The sequence below is a fragment of the Dicentrarchus labrax genome, unplaced genomic scaffold (assembly GCF_905237075.1).
Source record: "Dicentrarchus labrax unplaced genomic scaffold, dlabrax2021, whole genome shotgun sequence".
In the NCBI taxonomy this organism is placed as follows: domain Eukaryota; kingdom Metazoa; phylum Chordata; class Actinopteri; family Moronidae; genus Dicentrarchus; species Dicentrarchus labrax.
The window spans coordinates 18,543,673-18,568,996 of record NW_026136722.1 but is presented as its reverse complement, the minus strand read 5'-3'; the positions used below and the strand labels follow the sequence as shown (position 1 = coordinate 18,568,996).

At 38.9% G+C, this 25,324-nt stretch overlaps 1 protein-coding gene across 2 annotated transcripts in view; it reads left to right on the top strand.

Moving 5' to 3' along the window:
* Positions 1-25,324, top strand: part of tmem104 (transmembrane protein 104) — a 64,728-nt gene that overhangs the window by 22,677 nt on the left and 16,727 nt on the right. The gene's annotated exons all lie outside the window — the stretch shown is intronic.

Below are 25,324 nucleotides of genomic sequence, written 5' to 3'. Positions count from 1 at the left end.
CAAGCCAACAAACAACAGCTGTGGCTTAGAGGTAATCAGAAGATGGACCATTCGCATGTTTAAGTGTCCTTGGGCAAGACACTGAACCCCAAATTGCTCCCGTTGCTGTGCCATCAGTGTGTGAGCGTGTGAATGGGATTAGTTCATTTCTGATGAGCAGTTGGCACCTTGCATGGCAGCCTCTGCCATCAGTGTGAGAATGGGTAAATGTGACATGTTGTGTAAAACGCTCTTAAGGGGGTGCTATACAAGTGCAGTCAATTTACCATTTATATTTTTCCAGAATCTCCATTTTTCATTACAAGATATCAGATAGTAGGGCTATGTATTGGCAAGAATATGACAATACATATCACGTCACAGGGGTTACTATTCAATATATTGTGATACATTGCAATAATGTATTGTATTGTATGTATATTGTGATTTTATAAAAACATCTATCACCCCCTGCAGTACTCCAGAGTAGTAAAAAAGTTTTCATACTGTGTGCCGCTACTGGAGAAGTTTCTCTTTTACACCTCGTAGTCATTTTTATGTTCTGATGTTAGAGTTCCGTTTGTTGTATTTGTTTTTGTTTTTCCTTCATATTCTTTCTCACATAATAATTATACTTGATATTTTGTATTATATATGATGTAAATGTATATCTTGTACAAAATATATACAGTGAGAGCTGAACAGACTTTGACATTACATGACTTTGTTTTTAGCAATTCGTCCCTGTGAAAAATATTTCACAGGCACTGAGTCTGAATTTCAAAATCCTTTATTCAACTCCTGTTTTCTAATTGTACTGTAGTTACAGGGTCGTATATTTAGAGTGGATTATTGGACCAGCGGTGGCTTTCACCAGTGTTGTCTTTTTTTCCTAGAGTGTGATAAAGGAGCTGCTTGGTTGTGTCCAGGGGAATCATCGGGGCGATGCTACAGACTTTACTGCAAACATAACATTTTTAGAGTTTAGAAAATGACGGGAGATTAAAGAGCAGCCTGATTATGGTGTTGCTCTAAAGAGCTTTAATCCCTGTGTGGGTGATTGGTGCAGAGAGAGACAGTAAGGGACGTTGATGTCAGAGGGGATTTGGACAGAACGAGTTGCTGTATTGATGAACGGAGTCCTGCAGGATCAATTGTTGTCCACACGAGTTGAGAAGCTTTCACTGACTCCTGACAACCTGTGGATGTTTTTAGGTATCAGTCGGTCTGCCTCATCAGCCAAACAAATCCCAATGGTAAAAATACAGGCTTCAACCGTGGATTATTTCACAGTTATCAGTTAATGTGTTGATTATTTTTCTAAATAAGTGATAAATCTTTTGTCTAGAAAACAAAAAAAGTGAAAAATGTCAATTGCAGATCCAGTTTACAGATTTAAAACAGAGAAAGCAGCATATGTATGTCTGTTAATAAGATGATTGCAGCACTAAAGGTAGCTAAAATAGCTTTTTTGTCATTGACCTTATTCGTTGCCGTACCTTCTGTCTGCAGTTGAGGTTCTTAGATCTTATGTGTGAATATATTCAACAGTTTTGGCAGGTTTCCCACAGATGGCCGCTCTGCAGCAATTGGGGTGCTTTGTTCGCAGTGGACAACAGATTGTGGGTTATTTTTAGGTTTGAGAACAGCTGTCCCCGTACAGATGACTAGACCTTTACCAACAGCACTCCTGATAGATAATAAGGAAATGAGGAGGGATGAAACCTGGTTTGGTTCCTCTTTTCAGTGCAGATACTATTTGTTATCCTCTGTTCAACAGGCCAGTGTTTTTATTCAACCTGTTGCTGGAAGTTTTTTGAATTGTGTGTTGTTTTCTACAGATTGCCTGACCCGTGTTCTCACTTTAGCACTTGGAGGGCATGTTTGAATTTGGTGTGTTTTCAGCCATCGCATTTTCTTTTTAGCTCCACACCTCCGGCCCCTTCCTTCATCATGTGTCAGTCACATCAACTGAGTGTCAGTCTTGACACTGACACTCAGCCTATAGGGAAACTGAGGGTATATGTGGGGTTTCCACAGAGTTAAATTAGCTGAATTCTGCATGAACCACGCATTATTATTATGTCAGTTTTACTCTGAAGATTTTATTGATACTAATACTATTAGATTATTATCACCAATAGATTCCTGATTGATTTCTTTGTGGACAGTAGGACTATACAGGTTTTCAGCTTCATCGCAACTGCTTTATTGTCTGAACACTGTGTAGGAAAACAGAGTAGAAACTACCAGAGAGCTGTGCTGCTTGGTTGGGAAGCGGCACATAGAATTTAAAATATATGGCATTCCTGGAATTTGAGCCCATGTTGCGTAGAAAGATGTTTCAGCATACTGCTGGTGTTATCACTATTGGTTGCAAGTTTCCAGCAGCGTAGACGCATGAGTTTGATGTTGTTTTGCAATGTGCAACTGTCAGACAAACATGCCGGCATTGATAAAAGGAATGGATAATCTGTGAGGCATATGGTTCTCAGCTGGAACCAGTTTTTCGATTCCCATCCCTAGCCACAAGCCACCACAGAAAGGTATCATTGACTGCGGTCAGTACACCAAAATATGTTTCTGAAAAGATTTTAGGCGAGAAGTAGGCATTGAGCCTTGAGCTGGATGGACTCACTGAGAATAACTTGTGAATACAAGGTAGCCCCGCCCTAAAGCATACCCTGCTTTATGGTCTATTTTACTCTAAATGGGATCATCAGTTACTAAATGAACATCATGCTGTATGGAAGAAGACTGAAACTAGAGATTGAGACCATAAACTCGTTAGCAAACTGTTTCCAGAGCTCATAAATCAACTGAGAAGTCGACTAATTTCTCCATAAGACTACTTATCGGGCTTTTTTGCAGTCCATGGAGCTGCCCCTTGCTGGCCATTAGAACTAATGCAGTTTTAAGACACTTTGGTGTTGACGTCACAGACCCAGAAGCGTTGTCCACTCATAATATACTGTCAGTGGTTGTAATGCATCACACTCATTATAAAGACCTCAGTGAGTTCACAAAGAGATAGACTAATTACTTCACAATAATAAGGCCTGAAGCAGCCCGGTTGATATTTCATCAGGTCACAACTTTGACTTAATCAGTATTGACTTCACACTTGAGCACTATCAGCTGTGGACATGTCACAACAGCCATCGTAGCTTCAGAAAGCTCTTAAGAAGATCAATTGACCGTGATTTGCTCTGCTGCTGATTGATTCTTGTTTGTTGCCCGAGTGGACGACTGAGGGCTTTTCTTCCCATATCTACAATATTTGTTGGCTTTGGGGGTGTGAAAGGGAGATGATGGTTGCCATTGCATAACCGACCACTCAGTGTTGATCCTGGGCCTCTATGCAGCTTTGATTGAAAAGATTAAGCGGCCGTGCAACAGTGGGGTCTTACTGGGCTTTTGTTCAGCTCCAGCAGAGATTCCTGAGACCTCAATTAAACTTCTCTGTCCTTGATTGTCCCCCGCTAAGTTTTCTTTTTGAATTGCACTGCAGGGGCTTTGTCACAGTGGCTAGCCAAGCAGTGGTTGGTGTACTCCACCCTGCTGGACAGCCAGTACAATTTAAATGGCTGATTTATTGTTCTCCCACTATGTGGGAAGTGATGGAAAATCAATGCAGTATATAAGCTCAAAGACAGTTTATGCTTACGCTGCATTGTTCACTCCTTATCTTCATGCAGATGTTTCAATTATACTGTGTTTCTATTAAGTCATACACTGTCTCATGTATTGAAATAAAGTTAATTTGAAGTGCAGGCAAAGTTGTTGCCCGTCCCCTAAGAGTTCAGAAATGACCCACCCTGCCACTTTCCTCAATACTGAGCTTATTGATTAATTAACTGACTAATAAAGATTTATTCCAAGAGGAATTATAGTGACCTTGATGCCCGTCCCCTCTGGAGGCCGCTTGCTATCTTTTTACTGCAGTGTTTTAGCCTGTTGATAGCACACATATGCCTACTAGTTTTTTTGTAACGGAGGAAAACCACAAGTCAAACAATAATGACAAAAGGCTGGTATAAACTCAGTTTTAATGCATTAAAGGGCTATGCCGACTTCATGGGAGTTCTTTCATCCTTTGTGATTGAAGAATCAAAAGCATTGTCTGACTTTAGTATATAGGGTATTAAAGTAAGTTAATGAAAACTAGTAGCAGGTTGGGTGAGTAATTTGAGTTACCTGCAAGGCTTGTTTTGGGTTAATAATAACACACACAAAACTCAGCAAACTTTCATTTATAGAAGATCTCTCTTCACTTCAAGTGTAGTTTCCCCAATTTAACACAGGAAAAGAGCAAATTCATGCCAGGAAACTCTATTCTATTATAGTTGTAAAAAGTTTGTCATCACACGTGAATAAGGCTAATTATATATTGTAAGCTCTATAAAAAGTATTAAAATGAGTAAAGTGCACTGCTTTATGTTATGTTGACATCCACCATTTCTTACAGTTTTCTGGGGCAACTCTGGGGGTATCAGTGTAAAAGAAGTAATTTGTGCCAGCAAACTTGTATTAGTAAGGTTTGTCGTCATGTAGATAATGCTCCTACATGATTACATATTGTAAGCTCTATAAAAAGTGTTAAAATGAGTAAATTGCACTGCTTTATATTGGTGACATGGACCATTTTCGCCAGTTTACTTGTCAGACATTGAATAAAGTCACCAATGGGAGCTACTGGAGAGGTAGCATTGTAGTTTTTATATATAGTTAGTTAACGTAAGACCTGGGTAGCAAAGCAAAACCAGAATTGAATAGAATATCTAAGTGTTAAATTAATTGCAGAGATCTGGGTACATGGCGAAATGGCTGACCGGGTAAGAAAGACGATTTGCCAGACAGTCAGTTGTAAACAGGCAGAAGGTTTATCCAGATTATTTAACCCACTTGTAGTGACTAAATTCTATACCTAATCTGCTACTGGCTGTTTATTGGGCTAATTGTTTAAACTTGTACTCAGAAAAATGATATTCAGTCTTTACCAATACGTTTGCAAAATAGGACTTTAATCTTCTTACATGTATCCTCCAGAATGCGTTTTCAATGAGTTTTAACACAAGAATAATAAAATATATGATACAGCCACATAATCCGAGCACAGTTAAAAACAGTTTGCTCCCTTTTCCGAATTAGCACCAACTGTAACATGAATGCCAGCCGCATCTTTAACAATACAATACACCCCCGGAAACATTACACAAATCCAATACATGGCTCTACATGACCACTTTATTTGTAATAATGCACCTGAAATGGTGGCAATAATCCCTCATTTCACAGAACAACTGAGAACAACTACAGCAAGTACGGTAAATTCTGTACAACGGAGAGTTTGGGTAATAATTTTACCTTTTGGCTTTGTATTTCTCTTCTAAATAAGTTTAAAACCTGTCTGATTGTCTGCCTGTTTCTATCTGTTCTATTTTTTGTGATTTTGATTGCGTTTTCAGAACACTGTGATTACCTTGCTGAAAACAGTATTATTATTATTACTGATAAGAATGATGCAAGGTCCAAGTTGACCTTAACAGTACATATGTCAGACGTTTGTCAACTGGTTTCTCAGACCATTAAAGTACCAATCTTGGAATAACTTAAGTGGTCTGAGCAGAGGTACAGAATCAGCCTCAGTTTCCATCCTACTGATCTACACATGGACGAAGGGCTCATGTTAGATGTGTACAGTAAGGAGGTATATACTGTAGTCGAGTGGCAGCGACTTCCCCCAGTCAGGGCCGGAGCTGTGGGGAGATGACAGTGCAGATGGTTTAATAGAGATTATCGCAGCAGGAAGAAGTGTTTGAGCTGCGATCCACACGAGGGGAGTCCACTCCACACAACAGCAGGAAGCTGCATCAGAGCAGCGGATCAGGACAGGGAGGAGACACACGATTCTGCTGGCACTGGAATGACTGGTGGGGACTGGTGATGAGGGAGCAGTTGTCAAGGAGACGCAGAGGTCACATAGCAATAACTGATGGACCCTGTGGTTTTCTCTTCTTTACATTTAGTTATTCAGCTCATTTTGCCACAGCCGGATAAACTGAATGATTCATTATATGGGCTTGTTTGTACTAGATAACATATGTACCCATGCATCATGCTTTTATTTAACAGTAGTAGCCCTTTTCACACTAAAGTCTTATCTGATACGTCTTTTGCTGCGGCATGTTCAAGGGCATTGTGTGTGTGTGTGTGTGTGTGTGTGTGTGTGTGTGTGTGTGTGTGTGTGTGTGTGTGTGTGTGTGTGTGTGTGTGTGTCTGTGTGTCTGTGTGTCTGTGTGTCTGTGTGTGTGTGTGTGTGTGTGTGTGTGTGTGTGTGTGGCCCTGATGAGACTGTTCTCCCAAGAGGAACAGCATCAGTTGTTTCAGCAAATGCCCAAAACTGACAAGTGTTTACGCTCAAGTGAAAAAAACCTCTAGAAATAATCTATTAAGCTTAACCATGATTGTTTCCTATCCATAAAGGCTACATATCTGAAATTCACTGCTGCTAGAACTTCATTCAAAGTGGACAGAAACAAAAGTTTGAAAGAAATGGGAATTTACCAGGAAAAGTGCTCTAGAGTTCCATTTTGGGAAATGAAAGTTATATGATATTGTATTGAGCCTAAACCATAACCAAACCTTAACCACGGCGAAAATTATTTTGCTTTTGCAGTGGCAATTTGTAGTTTTGAAAGACACAGACAAATGATGTTGCCCTGCCAATGGAGACGTCATATTGTTTTATGTGTCTTTCTGGAGGGCAGTTAACAAAGGACATATTTTGTCATTTAAATGAAAGGTTCAAGTCTGCCTGAAAACAATAGTCAGCTGCTCATTTGAACATTGAAAGAGGTTTGGCTTGCTGTAATCATTCCTCCTCCTCAGGCTGTTAAGAGATTACTAATGCACTTTCAACATAAGTGATCCACAAATGTATTCAAAAGTTTATCTGAGGCTTCTGTGATTATAAACAGTATATAATAGTTTATTTGTCCGATTTGGACAGGTGTTATTTTATCATGAATGGGAGTAGGCTAAATAATGGAAACACCTCTCTGTGTGATAATAATTGTGCTTTCTGTTTCCACCGGTTAAACACATGTATTTGTTGACTATTTTTTCATGTAACATGTTGTGTATGAACTCCTCTCCCCAAGGCTAAAATGAAGTTAATGCACTTCATTTGTCCCTGTAGTGCTTTAACAAGGTCTTTTCATTGCGGTGTTATTTTTCCTTTTTTTTTTTGAATGGGTGAGAGCACAGGGGGGAGACAAATCTACATGCCGAATGCAAGAAGTGTGACGCTGGTTCTCTGGTACAAGGACGTTTCAGAGTGATGTAATTGTCTCACTCGCTGAAAGCAAATGAAAGTAATTTCCATGAAATGCACAGCAGTTGATGGTCACGTTTAAAATGCAGACAGGTGAACAATAGCGGACTCAGTGTAACCTTTAGCTCGTTACGTGTCGGACTACGTGTTTGTGGATTTCTATGTCGTGGGTTGCCACAGCGGTCCACCTCAAGTGTCTTTCTGAATTGATGTGGTAGTTAGGTCATGGTGCTCGGTAGTCACTCCTTAGGGAGCAGCTGCTTAAGTGCTGTCCACTGACCCGTTGTGCCCTTCCCCAAAGTGGAAAATAAAATATCCTATCATTGTCTTTTTCAATTACGCCTTGACGTACTGTATATTCACAAAACGTCCTCTTTGTTGATTTATTTTTTCAGAGAATCCATCATCAATTTAATTTGGGAGGAAGGTGTCCTGTACTATAATTCTTCTACCTCCTCTTCCTCCTTCTCTGTCTCCCTTCTACAATACTTGGGATGATGGGCGGAGTGAAATAACCATCGTCCTATTAAACCACAGGCAAATTATCGTTTCTCATTTCCTCCCCAGATATGTCCCAAGCCCGTCATAAATCTTCACCGTGTGCTGTTGCTCGTTATTTTTACCCAGGTAGGTGTGTAATGGTTTCTTCTTTGAGGAGCAGAACTGCGCATTAGGAGCTTTAATTAGGTGAATGTCTTGGAAACAGCAGCTTGTTCAAAGTCATAACGTCTGCAGCAAATGGATGCTCATCAGTGTTTACTTTGACAAGTGACTGTTCTTCCCTTTCAGAAGGAATGAATGCCTTTGAATACAGGTTTTAAATACAGCTGCAACAGGTTTTTGCAGGTCAAATGAGGTAACCAAATGGTGATTGAGCCTATGGCCCCTAATGAAAGCCCTTGCATTCGCAGTACCAAATACAGAACCATCTGGGACGTTGGAAACAGTTTAGAAAAGGGCAGGTGTTAGAATGAACCATTTGTCAATTACCAAATGCTTTAGTTAAGACTCGAGTCTAAAGAGTTTTGTGCCCAAGTCATGACTGAGTCCAAATGAGAAAGACCTATACAGAAGAAAAACAGTGCTTCTGCCATTGTCAATGAGATGTGTTTTGGCAGCCATGCATGTGATAGGAAGTTACTATACTTACTACCACATATTGCTTGACTATCTTGAGACTGTTCATACCTTCTGACATGGTTCGACGACACATCGTACAAATTCGTTTTTTAACTTGAATTTAAAGGTCCAGTGTGTAACATTTAGGAAGATTTATTGGCAGAAATGGAATATAATATTCATAGGTATGTTTTGATTTGTGTAGAATGACTTGAAAATAAGAATTTTTGTTATTGTTACCTTAAAAATGATCCGTTATTCTCTACAGAGGGAGCTATGTGGAACTACTTCTCCTACACACTTGGAAGGGGAGGGAGAGGCAAGTTAATTACAATCAGCAAAATCACCACTAGATGCCACTAAATCCTACATACTGGTCCTCTAAGTCCCGTAAAGATGCTCCATGTTAATAGAACATGGGTCTTCTTTTCTTTTTCTTAGTTTTTCTGTATGATCTTCCGAATTTTCTTTGAGTTTGTAAACAAGATCAAAGACAAATGTGTCCTTGTTGCTGAAAGGTGAGAGCACTCTGTTGTTATTAAAGTCATGGAAGTGGAACATCCTAATCGCCTGCTAAATCACACCAATGACCAATGTGTGATTAACTTTAACACACACTGCCACAAACACTCCAGTCATTAATTCTGCATATTGCAACAGTCTATGGTTGACAGTTAAGAGATTGGTGGGACTCTGCAGTGAAATAAAGGTGTATATGCACTATATTTTCTCCGTCAGTCTAAAGTTGAATGTCATAAAGTTCATTTTAGCCCCTGGTTTGCGTACATTTTTAGAATAGAGGCCCCAGTCAGAATTGAACACCTGGCAGCCTTTGTTTTAGTCTCAACTTTAGTCAGTGATGCATCTTTTTTCACAGTTTAAAATATACTGACCTGGACTTGGTCTCAGGAAACACGATGATACATTCTCCTTGCATCTCCGCCCTCACTTTATCCCTCTTCCACCTCTCCTTTTGTCTGAGTTGTCTTCCTTCCCCTCATTAGAGTCCTATCTTTAATCGTGTGGAGACACGGCGGTCTCCAGGGCCACATACCTAATTAACAGTATAGACTACTGCGTTGGCTGGATGTGTTTCGCTTTCACCAACTGCAAATGAGATGAAAGGTGCTTTGAGGGTTTGTTTATAGATGTTCTTGTTTGATTTTTCAAATCTGGTCACGTAGATATTAGTATTTCTTGAGATAAGAGTTTATTCCCATACCGTGTCTACCCTTTCCATTTGCTATAGTCAGTTTCCATTACTTATTTTTCATCTGCACTTTGAGTATTAGATTAAATGTGGATGGATCGCGTCTTGGGTTTGTAGACTTGCAGTCAAATGTTTTCATGTGAGGAGCATTGTTGGTGTTCAAACATGTCCTGTTGTATAGCTCTACTTGTTTTGTTGGAAAACAGGAAAAATGGCAATAACAATCAGTATGCACAATGAAAAGTTTGACACAGATCTTGACAATATTTAGAGCCCAACCAATATAAAACTATAATTATAATACAGACAAAAATGGTTGCGGTATAATACAGTGGCAAGCAGCACAGAGTAAGAGAGAAGCAGCAGCTCTCAGTAATGTCAACCAGAATTGGTTGGTTGACAATGTATACGTTAAAAAAAACATGATAAAGAATATTTAACTTAAATATTCATTAATAAAGTCATTTGTTTAAAAGAGCAGCTTTCTGAGCACCTTTGTTCAGTCACATCAGTGCACGATCCACATATAAAAGGTCTATTTTCATGCCAGCTTAAAAAGTATTGGTAATCGATGAATTTTCCCTCACTAAAATTGGTATCTGAGGTCTCATAAATCCTATATCAGTCAGGTTCTAATAATAATAATCATAGTGATGTAATTTATTGAATCTACACTTAGCAGCTCGTAACAAGTCCAGGTGTGATCAGGTTATCTAACAGCGACACACAGTGCCGTGCTGAATGCAGAGAGTTTAACAGCTGTATTACTGACAAAGTGAGTGAATGATACTGAACCCTAAATAAATGAGACATTGTCTGGCCTCTTACTGGCTTCTGTGAGGAGAAACACCAACTGTGAGTAAGTGAATGTGTAACTCCCTCACTGGCTCACTTACATTTCCTTATATTTACTCACACTCAAGGCCAAAACACACTGGCAGTGTATGTCTAAACAGACTATTATTATCTATGTAAGCCCACGCAGCAGTGCCAGCGAGACATGCAGCAGCATGGATGGACGAGGCGTTCTGCAACAGCAGTTCTGCTGTTTTCCATCATCGACACAACCTGAAAAAGCAGCACTTATTATTATATAACAGTATCTAGACCTCTGTGAGTCTCAGCAGGGTAAACATAACATTAAAAAGACATTTCCTGAGGAGGAGAAGCAGGAGATATTTGCTCTTGAGGTGTTGAGTCATGTAACATAACCACAAAAACTCTAACTTCATATTATGCTGTTGAGTCCGGTTGAGGTGGTGTCTTATGTGTTGTGAATCAGAAATAAAGTCTGAATTAAATTTACTGTGAATTAAATGTTGTGTGTTTAATTATGTTATTATATGCCCGAGGCTGGGTATTGATTGCATTTGTTGAATACTAGTGCCGATACAATACTGGAATTTAAATTCTAATTCCAAGACTATATCCTCGGTAGGGAGCTTAACTTTCAAGATCGCAAGATTATTCAAGAATCCATTTTTCCAGGCTTCCAGTCTGCTAAAAAGGTTAGTGTAAATGCTGTTAGTATCAGTTATATCAGAACTGGAGAGTATTTTTTTACTGAATGAAGAGCAAAGAACGGCTCAGTCTTTTGTCAATGGAGAAGATATTTTCTGTCTTTTCCCGACTGGCTTCGGTAAGAGTTTTGCTTCGCTCTTTGGTTCGTTCTCCAATATATCCAATATAGTATTTTTTGAAAGTACCTGCCCTGTTCCAAATAGTTTCCAATAATAACTTACAAGGTTTTGTGTCCCTTTTGTATTTCACTTTGAGAAAAATACTTTTTGAATTCACTTTTAAATGTTGGAATTCGTTCAGTAATAAAGAAGAACTGAGATTTGATACCGACCTCTACATGTGCGACACGTGAAATGATCTGTAAAACCTGTGTGTTTCTATGCTTCTAAACAAATTATAAATTGTCATATAAGTGTCTCATTTTACAAGAATCAAGGCTTCATTTAATTTAACAGTAGCATCCATCACTGTACCGCTTATTTGATCAATTATCATATAAGAACTTTATATTTCATGTCTTTTGTAATTGTACAACATATTGTCAGACTGAGACTTGAACAAACTGAAGGACCTCCAGTGAATTGAATTGTCTTCCTCTCGGCTTGACAGTGCGTCCACAGCCTGGTTCACTAGTTTCCTGAAGTCTGCTTCAGTTGTCTTTTGGATTCAAGGCATATTCAGGGACAGACTGCATTATTTATTCTCTATATGTGTGTGTCTGTAAGTTGAATTTCTATAGCTCAATTGCGACCCAAAGACCCAGAGGGGCGGGAGCAGCGTCCAGAGCTGACAGAGACGGTCACATAAGAGACGGATGGAGAGGCTTCTGCTGGCAGCAGATAAGCCCTCAGTTATAGTCTTTATGCCTGTCTCATAAAACACAAAAATATGCACACACACTCAGGTTTAGGGTCAATATTATGTTAATTTCTCTGTCAGTTTTTAATAATAATTGGTACTAAATTCTTTTAAAAACAAGTGTCTTCTGTTTGTCAGCTTTAGGGATGTACGGTGTGCTGCAGAGGTTGAACTGATTTAGATCTACAGTTTTTGTTCTACATTCTGAGTCAGCATAAAGTGTAGTCCAGCCGACACTTGTCATTCATTTTGATGCACTGTCAACGATCTGAAATGGCACCTAGACGGAGGCTGTTTTTTTTTAAGATGCTTGCAAATAAATTAGGTTAACTGCCCTTTTCTTCTGCTCTCTGCTCTCCAGTTTTGCTGTTGACTTTGACTTTTTTGCACTGTGGCTTGTAATAACCCAGAATCAAGCCATATTCAAATTAAATATCATTCCAAAACATTTACAATTAAAGCTGCAAGAAGCGATAAATGGGCCCGTGCACTTTGCACACTTCAAGGCGTGCTGCAGTCACAATTTTCACCACTAGATGCCACTAAATCCTTCACACTGGACCTTTAATTACTGTCAAGTCCTGTTTGTTTTTGGACATGTTTGACTATGAATGTCAGAAAATAGAAAAAAAAAACTGTTAACAGTAACAATAACTTTGAAACCATGTCAGATAATGAGCAGTGATTTAACGTCACACTGCCATAAAGTAGTATAGGATGCAGTATTGGAATATTTTTATGATAACAATTACGAGAAAGCGAGCACAGTATCGAACCTTATTCCTGATACTAGTATTGAGTACTGATATAAGTATTGGTGCGTCCCTTATTTTTCATAATGAGTTATTTGATTATAATTAAAATGTTAAATAATTTAAAATGTATTATCAGTTGACTTACCGCTTCATTAAGGAATCATTTTTTCTCTATGCTCTATTTCAAATTGCGCTCATCTTGTTATTAATTGTTATTAATTATGGTGTACTGTCACTTTGCAAACATAATAACTTATTAATGTTGGCATTCGTACACAAGGTGAACTACCCACAGTTCATTTTGTCCTGATAAACGAAATCTAAAGCAAGATGCAACCATATATCTTAATTGGTGTCATTAATTCGTTCTTGAAATATGACCAGTCAAATCATTTTATTCATCCATTCTTGTCTTTAATTATTTATTTATGTTAATTATGTCTGCTCGATGGAGATGTTTGCTGGTGATTAATGACTCTGGGGGGTAGACTCTCTTTCATCCCGACAAACATATAGTTCCTATATGGTTTCAACTGCGTAGTGTTGCTCCCAGGCACTGTCTCTGCTCCCTCCTGTATTATTTGCCACTACTCAACCCCTTCCTCCCCCCATAATCATGTTCATATATGTCTTACTTCCCTTTCTTCCCTGCTGTCTGTGCGTTCAGTGAATCAGTTGACTTGTTATTGCTATCATAAGGGTTTGTACGTATCTCCTGGGCTTTTATGGCCTATTTTATGCCATTTCTATTCCATACCACCATGGTCAGGCTACCCTCAAGTCTTTCATCATACATGTCACAACCAAGGCAATGAATTGCCCCATTATATCCAATATTTTCAATTGCATTGTGTATATGATCTAGTTGAAGTGTTTTTCTCAGCATCATGCAGTCACAGAGCATTTTGCATCATTAAGATGAAATATTGTCTGGAAATCGAAATAATCTGTCTTTTTTAGGCTTTGATTTCCTGCTTTGTCATGAACACACACATACAGACACTATTGTAGGGCTGTGAGCCATTTAAACGTGTATTGAATACTCATTTCATTTCTTACTGGGGATTAATTTCAATCAGTCCTAATGAAAAGAAAAGCTAATTGTGCATCATTCGCACTGGGGATGTTTCTTAATTCCTGTCAAACTGTCTGTAGGTTGGAAAAAGTATCAGATTGCTTGACTTTATGGATTCAAGGTCTCAACTCAAAGTGTTAATTAAAATTAAATGATGCATGCAGTTTTAGAGGTCTTGAATTATTGTCGTTTTTGCAGCTGCTCTGCTGATGAAGAAACAATTCAGTCTTGTAATTCTGTTGGTTTTCTGCATTGTGAAATGCATCTTGTAAATAATTACAGCCGGTATTTATGTAGGTTTTATAGCTTACCGAAAAGAGGCAGTGTTACAGTATATCATGCTAAATGTTCATGTAACTGAAATCATTGTCATGAGGTCTCTTTCTGTATTTGAGGTATCTTATTTATTACAGTCGTGAAGTTGACTAAAATGGAAACATACAGGATTTCCTCCAGTGTATCGTAGTGGAGGCGTGCTGCCTCACCTGAAATAAAGAAATAAAGAGCACCTCCACTAACAACAGAGTATATTAAATATAGTATTAAGCTTCAGGGAAAATTAGTTGAGAAAAAGACATGTATTTATTAGGGCTGTGTATTGGCAAACATCTGGCAATTAGGGGTTACGATTCAATATAGCAATATATTACTATACATATCATACATATATATCGTATACACAATACTGTAAGCAAGCTGATATATTGTAGGAAAACTGTCATAGTATAAAGAACATACTACCATACTACCATATGGATAAAATCTAGTAAAACGACCTGCATTGTTCTATATTTTCTTACACTCCTACTATTTATGATCGTAATCGCCATCTTTCCATGATAATAAGATGAGATGCATCTGTCTGATTTAGCTCAACAGGGACCAATAACTGATGGATAACACTGCATTTATTCATTTTGCATTCATTAGAAATATGTGAGAAGAAAGAAAACCATCTGAGTTCAGTTGGGATTAGGGCTGCAAATAACAATTTTTTGTATTGTCAATTAATCTGCCAATTATTTTCACAATTAATTGATTAAATCGTTTAGTCTATAAAATGTCAAAAAAAATCCAAAGTAAGCCCAAAGTAACCTTCAACTTATTCTTCTTTCCACAGTCAGAAATCCAAAGATTCTTCATGTACTATCATAAATGGCAAGGCATCAAATTCTTCCATTTAAGAAGCTGGAATCAACAAATGTTTGACATTTTTGCTTGAAAATAACTGAAATGAAAAATTATCTTCTTTCGATCGACTAATCAATTAATAGATTCATCACTGCAGCTTGGAAATACATAGGAAACAACTCAATAAGTCACACACGGGATGTTTGAGAAAAAACTGACAGCAGTGCTGCAGGTTGAAGTTAGTTTGATAAACAGCAGCTGGACACACGGTCCCAATCCAGCATGATCTGCATCCAGTTAATTTGACTTGGGAGAAACGCTGATGTATCAATATAAACTTTACCCTGTTAATCACATCCGACTTCCCTTTGCTTGCCTTAATCAGCAGAATAATCACCTAAAAGTTTTATATTTATATATATATTTTTTCAAAGCTGTGACAGTGGTAATGATGTAAATTCATTAATCTCCAATAATAAAGAAGATGTGAACGAATGATGCAGTACCACTAGTTTTTGTTTGAAATCTGTTTGGAATAAAGATTAACATCAGAAACAAATGGCTTGGGATCTTGGGACTGTGGGGATTGGGAATCATAATCCTTCTTTCTCCATTTGATTGTGGTGGGGATTATCAGTGTCCCGGCTGGACCACCGCATGGAGCCACCGGGGCACTTATGATTTTCATTGCTGGACCTTCTCCCTTGCGTGATCTCCGCTCGTCCTCTGGGTCTTTTAACGTTAACCCTCTTTGCATCCAGCCAAAATCATTTAACTTAACAGTGATTTCTCAACAGTGCAATGCCTGACAGCTTGGCAGTCGCGAACAAAGCGGCTCATATGGCTCTCTTGGATATAAATTCCACCACTGTGACGTCCAAGAGCTTGAGGACATCTGTGCCACCAGTATTTGGCTGACCCTGCAGAAAAGAACAGAAAATATGTTGATTAATTACTTAAATGGCGTGGGTGGTCAGTGGTTGACTTATGTGGCCCAACTGTGATGGGATGAAGAGCCTACAGAACACGTGGCTCAGGAGAAGTGCTCACATATGTAGTGATTAATAAGACCAGTGGATTGGCTTGTGAGTGACGCAATTAAATGTCTTTCCATACTCTCTGATCCGCACACATCCAAAACGCTGGTCTTTATAGACTTTGAAAGTGATTGACAGCCAGGGTTGCCTGTTGGTGGCGGTTTTCACCATTATTGAGATCATTCACCATATCTAAGCCCCGTTAATCTCTTACTCCCAAATTATGACTTTGCGGCGTCACATAGAGCGCTTGAAAAGTTGCTGAAAAGTTATGTTGTTTTGATACTTTTCATAAAGTACTTTTTCTGGTTTGTTTTTTTTTTTTTAGATAGTAGAGAACTGACAGGAATTAAGAGGAGATTTTAAGGATGACCAGCAATAAAGGTCCACAGCCGGACTCAAACTATAGTTGTTGTGATTACGTGGTCACCAAGGCACCTGTGAATTATTGTCTTTTTGTACTTTGGCTAAAAAGGGATACTCTTTCTCTAAACACACTTATTGACACCTGGAAGCTGCTGAATTCAACATCAGTCGATGCCAGTGCCAACATTCAGAGATTAGATTTGCAGATGGCCGATATATAATGCTGATATTACAAAGAAAAGACTTGCTCGAATCCAGCTTTTTCACCACCTTTCCAAAACTCACAAGTAGGGCTAACATCGTTCCACAACAGCCGCACTAACAAGGCTGCCTGTAGATGTGTTTAAAGCCATTTTTTATCGGCCTTGTGAGCACAGACATCAGCCAATACTAACTGTCCCAAAATGCCAGATAATTGGCCTATTGGTCTATCACTAGTTCAATCTGTCTTCCACACTCAGTAGTAGGTCTGGGTCCTAAACTGACCATGTGCAGGAATCCTGCCTGCTTAAAGATGTTTGCTGCCGTTTGGAGAGATGGAAAATGGAAAATTAGGTTTAGAGAACAGGAGGCAGCAGGTTATGAGGCCCTCTGGCTCTGACATAATGATAAAATGATATTGTCCTGTGAGCCTCGTCATGATTTGGGTCATAGTCTGTAATGAGACCTCGGTACAGCAATGAGCAGAAGAAGAATCAAAGTTGTGTTTGAATGAAGAAATAACACATGTTGTGATAACTGAAAAGATTTGCTACCTGAACTGCTCATTTTAGCAAACAATCATGAAAAATACAATAAAGGACAATCTTCCAGATCACCTACAACCTTTGTATTTATTACTTTAGTATTGGTGGATAGATTTTACACTTATTACAGTTTAATTTTAGTTTAATTAATGATTTGTGGCATGTTTTCTCTGGCTCACAACCTGGCTCACAGTTTTAAAGACCAATGCAGGAATCCTTAAAAAAATTAAATGGAATAAAATGGAGGTCCTGAAATTGCAGTTAAATACACCCAAAAATTACTAATTGGAGTGCTCCACCCTTATTAAAGTACATGGATAATTTATTGTTAATATGATATAGAGTTGTAACAGTTTGTCAATTAAAAGATTATTATTATTATTATAGTCAACTTTTTATTTTATTTTTAATTTTGAGTCATTTTTAAGAAAAAAAAGTGAGAATTCGCTGATTTCAGCGTCTCAAATTTGAATATTTTCTAGTCTCTTAAGTCATCTATGACAGTAAACTGAATATTGTTAGGTTGTGGACAAAACAAGACATTTGAGGACGTCACCTTGGGCTTTAGGAAACAATGATACTTTCTGACATTTTATGGACCAATTGATTCATGAAGAAAATAATTGTTTGTTGCTGCCTTAATATGATAAACCTCTCATACTTTCTGCAAAGTACTGATTGACTATGACCTTACATGCTGAGCAGGTTATGGGTTATTTTTTTAGTCTGTGCCCTCTAAAGATTGGTAATAGGACAAATCTCACTGTTTGTATCCATCACTGCCTTGGTCACCTTTGCCGTTTCTCATCTCAGACTCACCGTTCATTGTGTTTCACTGAAGTGTGTGATTGCAGCCGGCCAGGTGGCTGTTGCTGAAAGTGTTGTCTCACACTGAGGAGGAGAAATGGACGATTTTTAAGAATGTCTTTGTTGTCAAAAGTGAAATGCTCAAAGTTGATGAGTGTGCTGCAAATCCCATCAGCTTGCCGAAGTGGAGGGAGTGGAGGAGGGGTCTAGCCAAAATTGATTCATGCCACTTTTCTCCTGACAGAATTTGTTTTTGTTTATTGAGACATTTATTAAACTGAGCATGAAACGTAAGCAGTTTCTGTGGCGAGGAAGAAAAAATGCAGACAAAAATCTGTATGTCGGCCTTGCGAGCAAGAGTAAGATGAAATTGCTAGAACAGCCTGAACAAAGTATTAAATGAATAAATGCATTGGAACCAAGTGTCATTCAATCTGTCTACGTTATGAAATCCTAGTTATATTCATCGCTTGTTCTCCTGTTGTCTGGCACTTTTATTTCTCTGGCTGACACTGCTGCACATTCCCAGCTGAGGAAGACCATGGATACTGCTTGTAGCCTCATACCGTGTCATGTTAATTTAATTACAACTGTTAAATATGGCACCATCGATCATAGAAGTTAGCTGTCGTTAACGTCAATGATAGTTATTGTTTTTCACTAGCAAAAGCGTTTCTTTCTGTGGGTTTGCATATATCTGTCTTCAGCTTCATTTTTATTTAGCATATGAAGATCTGTGAATGTGTTCAATCATTTCACCCATCAGGAAGTCTGAAGTGGAAAACACATTGCGTCTGTATCCCAGCAGCATGTGTAACAGCAATCATGTAAAGCTCTCAGCACCCACATTATGTGCCACTTTGCTGCACGTCAACAGAAGCACACAGTCTGGGACAGACGAAATGGGCACATTGTAGTCACCCATATTCTGTTCAGAAGAAGAAATCGTGTTAGTGTTGCTCACTGTTTGAGCCCTCAGTTGCTGAAGCGAGGGTCACTTTCTCATCTATTATGGTAGCAAGAAAAGACCAGAAAACACTAGATATTTATAGCTGACTGGGTGCTTATGCTTAATATCTATCTTCAACAGCAAACTACACCAGTTTTTGGTGATAAACGTTCTCCGATAAAAACCTGGTTTTCACATAATGATCAAGACTGAAAGTGTACACTTCTGCACTATTTTGCCGTCCGTCGTCTTCGTCGCTTTTGAGCTATCCAAACTACCTCTATCTAATTGACGTCCTGTTACCTTTTTTGTCAACAGTTTGCTCAACTGAGTTCACTGTCAGCACTTTAACATAACAATCTCTTTATGGTTGTGTAAAACAAACTGAATGTGGATTAAGACGAGGCAGCCAGTTACTGCGGGCAGAGTGACCGAAGACATCACGTTTCTGGGTTTGTGTTCTACGTCTTCAGCAGGTTTATGATAAATTGATTGTTCTCTGTCCTTTTTTGCACTTTTGGATAATGAGCTCTGTCATCGTTGACTCCAGTAAAACTCTGTTTCACTCCCTCCGCTGTGAGCTCTGCGCTGAAATTACAGACGTAGAAGAAGATTTACTTTATTACCCCCAATGGGGATTTTTTTTTAATATTCAGTGTTTTACACACATACAAAATACAACCATGCATACACACGGCTTATAGACATGCAAATGTGGAGAGATGGTGGAGTGATGGGCTGCCACGTAGCAGCACTATGGGAGCAGTTATGCCTTAGCTGCCTTGCTCAAGGGCACCTTGACAGTGCCCAGGAGGTTGAACTGGCACCTCTCCAGCTACCGGTCCATACTCCATACTGTAGTCCGTGCTGGACTTGAACCGGCAACCCTCTGTTTCCCAAGCCAAGTCCCTACCGACTGAGAATGTCAGTGCAGGCAGCGACACAGACAGCAGAGGCAGAGAGGCAACAGTTGCCTTCGTGCCCTTCGGTTCCATTTCTATTTCTTTTTACCTCTTTTCCAAATGATCCACTTTCCTTACCGGTAACGTTAGCTCAAACGATGCTTTGCAAAAGGAGATGGGGGAGTACCTTGATGTGCAAGCTAAAAAAACTGCAGTGAGAGAACTGACTGTTGTAGTGTCGATGGTTTTATCACCTAAACAGGAGCAGATCTTAAAACAAGAAAAATCTTACTTCTAAAACTGGTCAGATCTGGACAGGACCTCTTGCATGTTTCCTGCTCCGTCCCTCACTGGCAGATTATACTGAAAGTGCACAGTAACACTGTTTTGGTGGAATGATGAAGTGTGATCTCCTGCTGGGCATCCCTCTTGTGACCCTACCAGTCTGTTTCTCTTCTCTGGTATGGTCATGCCAACTCTCTGGGTCTGAGTCACCCTACAGCACATGGCATCTAATGCCTTTACACTCGCCCACTCACATTTCCTCTACTTCTTCCCCATGATCCCGCTCTAAAAGCCATTTCCTGTGCTCTTTCCTGCGAAGCTCTAATGTCTTTGTGGTCTAATTTCTACCAAACTCAAGGACCCTTTTTCAGAGCACCAAGCCTTTCCGGCCTCTGATGTGAGAGTACACACTTTCTTCCTGCATTTAGTTATTGTTCTCAATGTCTAGTTAATGGACTGTCTTGGTGGTTTTACATGTTTTTAGCCCATTAACTTCAAGTCTTTTACACATTGCATTAGTGCCAGCAATTGTCCCAAGTACACCAAGGTTTTAGAAAGCAACATGAAAATGAAGATATGCTTTAAGAATGGTGGTCAAACAGTTGTGGAATCCTGGATAGTTGGTGTTTCATCCATCATTAACCAGCAATCATCTGTGGGTTTTTAAGACTTTTTGTGTGATAAAACCTGTTACATCTACTCCTATTTGGGTTGCTGTTTCTTCAAACACACCTTGACTTGTGGCGCCATGCAGATTAATCTATTGAGGCTGCTGCAGAGAAATAAATCTCTCTCCGTTAGCTTTTCTGTGATTGATTTCCTTCCTGTGTTGTTGTCTGTGCAAAGCAGCACTTGCTCTTTGATTGTGAGAGACCCTTCCTGGTGATGTTAAAAAGAGCTGGGCATGATGTGAAGTATTTGGCTGCTTATCTACCAAAATAATAGAAATACATCACCAAAAATGTGACTAGAAATACAAAGCACATGCCCAGTAGCCACATTATTGTCTTTGTTGGTGATCTAATTGGTGTTTGTGTAGCTATCTCTATAAAGAAGGTGTAGCAGTTATTTATTTTCAAGGTGTGTTGCTCTTGTTGTTGAGATACAGTTGAGCAGTCCAGTATCCTCAGGACACTGGGTGCTATGGGGTTTTATGGAAGGTTGTCAGCTCTTGGAGGTTCAGTCTTGATTCATGAGTGGTCCAGAACCTGTAGAGAAATTCATCAGGCATGTGCCCACATACAAACAGGCTCAGTGCTATTAGCCCCCAGGGTTGATACTATCTCTGCCACACAGAGGAGGAAGAGGAGGATTTTGACCTGGTAGTAAGATCCGTCTGTGTTTGACACTCACCCTGAGGTTCCACTGGGTCACTACTCTGTTTGGCTCTGGGATCCGTGCATCTTAAAATCCCGCCGAGAGCGTTTCAGAACTGGTGTCTTCAGAGTGTGTTGCCTGCCCGGCGTTGTTAACTTATTTTGCCCTTATAAAGGATACAAATGGTGTGTTTATCCACTTAAAATCTCCCCTTATCTGCCTCTGACTGATTGACTGCACAAGATATTTTACTCTGAAAAAATGTATCATATTCTCTATTCAAACAAAAGAGGGAAGCAAATTTTCGTCTTGCAAATTTGACCACTGGGTGGTTGGTTTGTCCCAAACAGTCAATTCACAGACTGTAGCTGTAAACTAGCTAGAAACAGATCCACTGAATATGTACTGTAGTGCGTGTTGTAGTGGAGAAAATGCATTCTGGGATAGGTTTCTGTGAAACATGAAGCAAACATGTTCATTCTCATATGTAATGTAATGTTTTTCATCCAGTCTCCTTTCTTTGTCTTCTTGTCTCTGTATGTTTATGAAGCACATTCACAAAGCACCAAATTTTCTCTCAGCTGCAACGTTTTTTGAACTGGTGCAGACGTGATTTCGATACTGCCGCCTCTAAAATACAACTCGCTTTTGTCAGAACACATTAAACAGAGGATGTACCCTTTTGCTAAAAACATTCACAGTTCTTTACAATATATAATATTGGAGCTCATGAGCTTTATTTATTTCCTTTGTAATTGAGCAGCAGTTAAGATAAGATAGTATTGATCTCACACTGGGGAAGTTTACTAGTTGCTGACTGCTTTATGTGTTCAGTATTTTTTCCAGTGAAATTCTGGCGACCTCAGTTTATGGTAATTTACTATAAAGCTTAACTTTACAATATAATGCTGTAATATTTTATACATTTGTTGTCACTGGATTAGACTGTAATTGGGTTTACAGTATATCTGTTTAGAAAATAGTTTACAGGTATATATAATTTTAGCTGTTATTGTTAAAGCAAATTACCGTAAACAGATTTACAGATTTACTGTTTTTTTAATAATAATTTACTGTAAACAAACTGCCAAAAAAAGCATACCGTAATGTCTTCTACATCGTCCCCGTGTTTTTTTATGGTGAAGTTCTGGCAACCACAGCTGACAGTAGTGCCTATTACTGTGCACAAAAGTTTGTATTAAGAGCTTCAACTTCTTCAGTTGGTTATTAATTGAAGTTGTTAAATCATGTATTCAGTCATAATATCAGATACACAATAAGCCAGTTTCATTCAGAATGACACAAATGTTTCATACTTCAATATATCTAAACTTAATTCCAGGTTTATGTCCTGCTGTAGCTTACAAGGTGATCTTTAGACAGAAACCAAAGGTTCTGGGAAATAGCCAACATCTTTGAAACATTCAGGGCTAAAATACTGCTGTCTGTCAGCCAGCTGCCATTAATTTCACTTTCTTCTTCAGACACATCTCTCTTCATAATGGTTCATTCATTACCTCCAATAGGTGTTGCAGATTTATGCTTTGGCTCAGCTTGAGCTTAGGCTGCACTTTGCCAAGAAGACAGCTGGTAATATTTTAATATATAGACGTGCAGGCATCATCATTATTCAGCAGAATTAAAAGCTATTATTTTTTTTCCTCTCACACCCACAGATACCCCAGCTGTCCATCTGTACATGTGGAAGTAATAGCTGACTCTAGCTGTGTCCAGAATCGCTCCCCTGTTCCCTCATTCATTAGTTCAAACACAGGAAACACTCAGTGGGGTACTTTCAGATTTAAATCACCGTTATGCACCACTACTCTACTTTAGCGCATAAATTAGTAAGTGTCCAAAATTGCTCCCACATACTCTGCTCTCTGGACCTGAACTCAGAATCATGTTCGCTTATGTAAAAACAAATTATATTAATGTTTATTCAAAGTTTATGTGCTTGTAGTATTAGTATGGTTTTATCATACTCCAATAAGTGTGAGTGGGAACTTAAATACATTATATATGGGAACCTTATAGCCATAATGTCACAATTTAAATTGTCAGTGACTTTGTGACTGCTTCACCGGTAACTATCTTTATATACAGTCAGTGCGGCAAGGCAGAAACATGGCAGAGGATGAGCTGAAAGGGAAAGAAGCAGAAACAAACCCATAACTTCAAAATAAAGGTTAATAATAAAGGAGCCCTGTTGTCTTTAAAGTGATATCTGTTCTTGTGATGCTGATATTAAGGGTTGGATTGATTATTAAAAGGCTTCTTTAAGTGTCAAGTTGCTGAAGCTTATGACAAAAATATGACTGATTTTTATCTGGGTCTGCACAATATGGTAAAAACAGCATATTGTGATTTATTTATCTGGTGATTTGTAAGGCCAGGACATTATTCAGAACTACAATACTTCATTATAATGCTGTTTTGTCACACATTTTACCTTTATTTAAAAAGTTGCCTCTTGGGATTTTGATAATATTTCGATTTATTGTGCAGCTCTATTTTTATATTACACATTTTAAGCTTGTTCACTCTGGAAACCCAAAAACCCAAAAGTGTTTACGCCCAGTCTTGTTTTTTTTGTTTTGTACATGTCCAACAGTGAACTGAAGTCTTACTCTGCTTCCTCAGAGGTGTGTGTGTCTGGATGTGAGGGTGAGATCCCTGTTTGAAACCCTGCACGCTGCTCTTCACATGAAACGGCACACAAGTGACTGCCTCTGAGATCACATGCCAGTCAAACTGTGCAGTCAGGGAATGGGGAGAGAGGGAAGAAATGGATGAAGGGAATAAGTTTGCAGGCGAGGAGGACTGAGGAGGAGGAGGAGGAGTGAGGGGAACTGATGGAATTGCAGCTACAGTAGGTGAGCCACTGCCTCTGATTGCAGCTCTTGATAAAGAAAAGTATCAGATAGGCAATCAGAGTTGTGGCCTGAGAGGATTTGAAATTTTTGGTGGGCTATGGATTGGTCCACCTGTTTATCTGCTCGCCTATCTTTGAGAGGGGCTGATGGGATTTTGACAGCACTGAGGAGAATGATACGTCTCCACTGGCGTTTCATAATAACACGTCAGGATGTGTAATATCACAGTCTAAAACAGAGCTGCAAGCTAAAATTAACAGGAGTAAAGCAAACGCACGCATGGGAGAATGCCACAATGTTGAAGGCAAAGAGAGTCGCTCCAGTTAATCAATCATTGTTTAACCTTTTGAAGGTCCTGTAATATGATATTCATAGGTATGGTTTTATTAGTGTATAATCATCTGAAAATAGTAATCGGGTTGCCTTCCATGGAGGTTGCCAAACGTGGTTTCTCCTACACACTTCACAGCCCGTTCTCATTTCCAGGTTGTCAAACACAGATGTGAGTTGTGTTCATTTAGTTGCCACTTGATGCCACTAAATCCTACACATCCTTTAAAGGATTAAAAAATAGTAGAAAATGTCCATCACAATTTGCCAGAGCCTGAGGTGAAGTCTTTAAATATATTGTTTTTTTGCGATCAACAGTCTAAAATCTAAAGATTCTCAGTTCATATTAATTTAAAACAGAGAAAAGCAGCAACATTTAATAAGCTGAAACCAACAAATGTTTTTGACAACATACATGATTAATTAGTGATCAATAAAGTTTTTGTCGTGTCATTTTCTGTCAATAAACGAGCCCAACGAGTCGTTTCTGCACTGATTAAAGTCATGTAATAAACCAAAATACAGCCTTAAGAATTACTGTAACCTTGAATAAATACATGTTGTACACAGAAACAGTTGATTACAAATTACAGTACTAAGTATCTCAGAGATGTTCATCATCATGTGTATCTCCTGTGAATCAAACCTACTCACTAACAAGCTCTGACAGTTTTTGGTGGATGTTTGTTTCTCAGTATTCGCCTGCTCTGGATTGTGACCATGAG